We start from the raw sequence: 6,577 nt of genomic DNA on the forward strand, positions 1-6,577 counted from the left end.
CAGAATAGAACTGATCAAAGGAAGATTCTCTAAGTCTAATACGCAATTTGGGTAATTGCATGATTATCATAAAAAGTTAACTAGAAGAAAAATCCATAGAAAAGCATCCCTTTAAAAGTCAATTTATCAAAGATTTAATACAGAAAAAGAATCTTTGTTGCTTAACTTTGTAGTTCTTCAGCATGTATATAACTATTAAGAGCAAAGTAAACAGGATTTATGAGGAAACTGAAATTTTACTAATGCAACTCATGGGGAAAAAAAGCAGAAGTGGGGAGGTTTCCTAGGATATACTCATAAATTGGTTAATCATTTTCTCTGCACCATTCACTTAAAAATAAGGATAGGTGTTGCCAGAAATATTTTTAATGACGCAAAGTGAATGTACCTCCTGAGCAAGAAAAATCAAACTACCTGACTTTGAAGAAAGAAATGACAGTCTAAAGACAGCACCGCAAAAAAGAGAAGGTGAAGACTGCAGTGACCAAAAGCCAGTGAGTAAGATCAGTTCTTTGAAACCTTTCTGAACAAAGAGATGACTTGAGATGATCCACAAGTGCTCCAGAAAGCTGCTCTGGAGACCACAAGACAGTTTATCAGTCTAGGAGACAAGGGAATAGCCATCTTGCTCACACCACGGTCAGCTGTTTTGAAAGGATGCTAAGTTTGCATAATTGATTCCTATTAACCTTCAGAAATTACTTGTTAACTGCTTTTCAGCTACCGTAATAGGAACCTTTGGATCAACAGGTTTCATAGCAGCACATGGGATTATCTCAAAATTTAGCAACAAAAAACAAGAAACCTACAAGTTTATAAATTTTAATATGGAGCAAAATAATGATTAAAACTTTGATTTTAGAAAGTTACAAATAGATTAAGGGTCCAGATAAATTTGAAATAAAATCTTGGAATTAATTATAAAGTATCTTTCCTGGGGGAAAACGATTTGTTTTGAATTTTTTTAAAAAAGATAACAAATTTAAATTTAAAAAACTGGACAGTGGAGGGAACTAAAGATTACAAGTAAAGAAGAAAAACATTAAACTTTATTTACAATTATAGAATGTAGCAAAATATTCTAATTCTTGAAATAGTTTTGGAAGGACACTTTTGAAAAATGGAGTCAAAAGTTAACAATGTCAACAGCAATGTCTGCTCTTGTGAATAGACTGTGACAAAAAAATGTATTGGAAGAGGAACAGGTTTTATCTGACAAGACAGAGACTGAGTTGAAAGTGGATTTACCAGAATGACATAGAAAAAGATGTTACACTAAACATACAAAAAACCGGCTGATGTTTCAATAATATACAAAAAATAAACCAAGAGTGTCACCTGGATAATTATGCTATATTAGCAGTAGCAATAGCATTTAGATTTATATACTGCGTCATAGTGCTTTATAGCTCTCTCTAAGGGGTTTATAGAGTCAGCATGTTGCCCCAACGATCTGGGTCATCGTTTTACTGCTCAGAAAGATGGAAGGCTGAGTCAACCTTGAACCAGTCAGAATCAAACTCCTGACAGTCAGCACTGAGTTAGCCTGCAATACTGCATTCTAACCACTGCACTCTTATTGGATTTGTAAAAGAGAGTTATAAAGAGTGATGTAGAATCTCATGAGAAAGGAAGAAGAAGAATGAAAACAGTCAAGTTTGAAAATTCAGGTGAAACTTGAAAAATTAGAATATTGTGCAAAAGTTCATTTATTTCAGTAATGCAACTTAAAAGGTGAAACTAATATATGAAGTAGACTCATTACATGCAAAGTAAGATAGTTCAAGTCGTGGTTTGTCATAATTGTGATGACTATGGCTTACAGCTCATGAAAACCCCAAATCCACAATCTCAGAAAATTAGAATATTGTGAAAAGGTGCAATATTCTAGGCTCAAAGTGTCCCACTCTAATCAGCTAATTAAGCCATAACACCTGCAAAGAGTTCCTGAGCCTCTAAATGGTCTCTCAGTCTGGTTCAGTAGGATTCACAATCATGGGAAAGACTGCTGACCTGACATTTGTGCAGAAAACCATCACTGAAACCCTCTATAAGGAGGGAAAGCCTCAAAAGGTAATTGCAAAAGAAGTTGGATGTTCCCAAAGTGCTGTATCAAAGCACATTAATAGACAGTTATGTGGAAAGGAAAAGTGTGGAAGAAAAAGGTGCACAAGCAGCAGGGATGACCACAGCCTGGAGAGGATTGTCAGGAAAAGGCCATTCAAAAGTGTTGGGGACTTTCACAAGGAGTGGACTGAGGCTGGAGTCAGTGCATCAAGAGCCACCACACACAGACGAATCCTGGACATGGGCTTCAAATGTCATATTCCTCTTGTCAAGCTGCTCCTGAACAACGAACAACGTCAGAAGCATCTTACCTGGGCTAAAGAAAAACAGACCTGGTCTATTGCTCAGTGATCCAAAGACCTCTTTTCTGATGAGAGCAACTTTTGCATCTCATTTGGAAACCAAGGATCCAGAGTATGGAGGAAGAATGGAGATGCACACACTGCAAGATGCTTGAAGTCCAGTGTGAAGTTTCCACAATCAGTGTTGATTTGGGGAGCCATGTCATCTGCTGGTGTTGGTCCACTGTGCTTCATTAAGTCCAGGGTCAACACAGGCATCTACCAGGAGATTTTGGAGCACTTCATGCTTCCTTCCGCAGACGAGCTTTATGGGGATGCTGACTTCATTTTCCAGCAGGACTTGGAACCTGCCCACACCGCCAAAAGCACCAAAACCTGGTTCAATGACCGTGGGATTACTATGCTTGATTGGCCAGCAAACTTGTCTGACCTGAACCCCATAGAGAATCTATGGGGCATTGCCAAGAGAAAGATGACAGACATGAGACCGAACAATGCAGAAGAGCTGAAGGCTGTTATTGAAGCATCCTGGTCTTCCATAACACCTCAGCAGTGCCACAGACTGATAGCTTCCATGCTACGTCGCATTGAGGCAGTAATTGCTGCAAAAGGGGCCCAAACCAAGTACTGAGTACATATGGATGCTTATACTTTTCAGAGGTCCGATATTGGTCTATGTACAGTCCTTGTTTTATTGATTGCATGTAATATTCTAATTTTCTGAGATTGTGGATTTGGGGTTTTCATGAGCTGTAAGCCATAATCATCACAACTATGACAAATCACGGCTTGAACTATCTTGCTTTGCATGTAATGAGTAATCTCATATATTAGTTTCACCTTTTAAGTTGCATTACTGAAGTAAATGGACTTTTGCACGATATTCTAATTTTTCAAGTTTCACCTGTATTATTTGAATGGACTAAATATTGAAATTGTTAGGAAAGAATATAAAGTTGGTTTACTTCATCAAGGTTAAAATAGATATGTTGTCATTTTGGCAACTCTTAAACATCAACATAATCCAAGAGAGCATCAAAATAACAAAACATAATAATCACAATGCATAGCTGCTGGTACAACTGGGCAGTTTCAACTTTCAAACACACTGTGGAATAATTAGTTTGGCGATGTTTCTGGTGCCTCCGTTGCAGACTATTTGACAAAGTCAGAAACATTATTTTGTGCCTTTGAGTCTGGTTTTTCTAATTTCTGTAGCCCCTAAAGTTTTCTTGGCAAGTTTTTCAGAAGTGATCTGCCATTTCGTGCTTCCTAGGGCTGTGAGAGAGTGACTGACCCAACATCACCCAGCTGGGTTTGGGCCTAAGGCAGGCCTAGAACTCATAGCCTCCCAGTTTCTGGCCTGGTGCCTTAAACACTACAGCAAAGTGGCTCTCATTCAGGACCACACATTATAGGCTCCCTACATTCATGGGCTCCCACAAACCTCATCTCTTATGGAAAAAGTAGTCTCCATATTCCAACCATTATGAGTAAATGGAGGGATGATGTATCTTGTCCCATATATACTTTCTCAGGAATTTCAGTGAATATAGGAGAACTTTCTCTATATTTTTCTCCCTTCAGAAAGTCGGCTTGAGTCCAGATTTTTATAGCGAGAGAGAACCATGTAATTTAGTTGCTGATTCCCTTACGAAGGATCAATTTTTTTCAAAAAAAAGAAGACTTTTGGCTTTTTTCAATTATTTTTCCCTTGACTGAAATTTTCACACTATGTGTGAGTATCTTATCTCTCTTTTTACGGTTATTTCTCTAGCAGACTGTGGGTTTAACAAGGGAATATATCATAAAGGAACTCTTTTCACAAATTTTCTTTTTTTTATTTTAAATCAGGAACTGTGAGTAGCCAGGGAGGCTGGAGAGGGAGAGAAAAATGTTAATAGGAAAGATAAAAATAAAGTGAGAACAGCAGCTCCTTCTACCACCTCCTAATAAAAGAGTACAATTATTTACCAAATGAAATGGAAAGGAAATTCTAAACTTCCCCAAGATTGAACTAAATAACAAAAACTTATTTTATTTTAACTTATTTTACAGGGGAAGAAAACTTTAGGAACAATTTTGGTGAAAACCTGAGTTATTCACTTCCTCCCCCCCCCCCCTTGTATATCAAATGTAACCTTTGAGTGTTTGTTTGTCTATGTGTGTGTGTGTTTTCATTTTTATGTATGATTTATTGGTTCTATTTTTTTAGGTTTTTTTCTTTCTTTTTTTCCTCAGTCACTTGAGAGGTTCAAGATATATAGGAAAGATATTAATAATAAAAGTAACAGACACAATGGATGTTCCTTTGTTGCATACTTCAAATGTCCATAAAATACACTGACCTTAGATCCAATAAAAACTGCTTGTTGATCTAGTAATTCTGAGGTTCCCCTGCAGTCACAGGAACAGGAAATGTGAGAAACTGCATATGATCTAACTTTTCTTGTATGCACATACAGATGATATAGCACTGTAATATCTGCAGTATTTGAAATATCCCTGTCAGGACTGTCGATTTAGATTGCCTTGGAAAAGGTCTGAATTACAGAAAATGTCAAAATAATACATGTCTTTTCAAAATACCAAATGTCTTCGGTAATTCCAATTACATATCCAAGTCGGGTCAAGCTTGGGGTTATCCCTACGAAGACGTGCACAATTTGGCTGGCTTTACAGATGAATCCTGGCAGACCAAAATCAATCAACCGGTCAATCCGTCAGTCAGTCAATCCGCCAATCAGTCTGTCGGTCAGTCAGGTCGGTCTGTCACCTATTTCTGCTGTTGGATTCTGCTCTTATTCCCTCAGAATTGATTAAAACAGGGGGAGGGGAAAGGGAGAGCCTAATGCTCAAGAGCTTCATGAGCCTAATTATGATAAACAGCCTCCATCACTGCTAATATCCAGCCATTAATCCCCAGATGGAGCTGTGGAAATGTCACTACTGGAAATGTCAGTTCTATAAGAGGACATGGCAGGCAGTGAAGTGGGACTGAGGCTTCAGCAAACCAAGAGAGGCCCAACCCAGCCCTGTGTGATTGCACACAGAGCTTGGGCTTGGGGCAAAGAAGCTTTATTTTTCCATTGGAAATTCAAGTTATTATTTTTTTTAAAGGATGAAGATACTGTTCTTTGGAGAAAAGCAAAAGAACAGGATCCAAGGCACAACACAATAAAGCATAAATGAACCTTTAAAAAAATCCCCCCCCCCAAATACAGCTGCTATTTTTCAAACGCAGCATAGAAGCAGAGGTCTCGGAAGGCGGTGGAAGATTCTAAATGAGGCTTGCATTGCCCCACACTCCTGGGTCAGCCCATGACTGCCGGAAAGATGTCAGATGAGGCTCCCTTTCATGTGTTCCTTTTCCGTTCTCTTCCCCACAGCGACGTATTAAGGCGGCAAATGCTAAATACGTGATACAGTTACAATGAGGGGCACAGAAGCGCTCTACCTGTAAGAAGAAAAGTAAAACCTTTGCACCAAACAGACAGAGACGAACAGGGGGTGATGAGGTGCAGCCTGGTCTAAAAAGATCACAGAATTAAGAGGATCTTCTTCGGGAGTCTGTTCATGATAAAGAAAGCCTCAGCAGAGGAGGTTGGGTGACTCTTGTTATCATCGGGTGAAATCCAGAAGGTTCTGACAGGTTCTGGAGAACCAGTAGCGGAAAGTTTGAGTAGTTCAGAGAACCAATAGCAGAAATTTTGAGTAGTTTGGAGAAACGGCAAATGCCACCTCTAGCTGGCCTCAGAGTGGGGTGGGAATGGAAATTTTGCAGTATCCTTTCCCTGCCACGACCAACAAGCCAAGCCACCAAGCCATGCCCACAGAACCGGTAGTAAAAAAAAATGAATTTCACCCCTGCTTGTTATTCAGAAAAGCCCCTGGTCCCCAATTGCCCGGGTCCTCACTCTGACTTCTGTGGAGTCTTTTTAATAATTTTATATAAATAAGGCTTGCTGGAATCTCTTTGTGCCTAAATAGCAAATAATACTTTTCCGCAAGGCTGAAATGCCTAAGCATAGCTCAGTTGAATGCTGACTCTGGACAGCAATCAGGAGATGCCAAATGTGAGCTTTTATTCGCAGTTTTTGAGGAGTGGAAAACAGGACCTCTCCTCTCCCATTCCCCTGGTGGTTGCCTAGAAACTAGATGTCAAAAGAATGAGCAAGGGCTTATATTCAGCTATACTGATTATGCCC

The sequence above is a fragment of the Thamnophis sirtalis genome, unplaced genomic scaffold, assembly GCF_051295495.1.
Source record: "Thamnophis sirtalis isolate CommonGarterSnake01/CBP01778 unplaced genomic scaffold, rThaSir2_p1.2 scaffold_3, whole genome shotgun sequence".
In the NCBI taxonomy this organism is placed as follows: domain Eukaryota; kingdom Metazoa; phylum Chordata; class Lepidosauria; order Squamata; family Natricidae; genus Thamnophis; species Thamnophis sirtalis.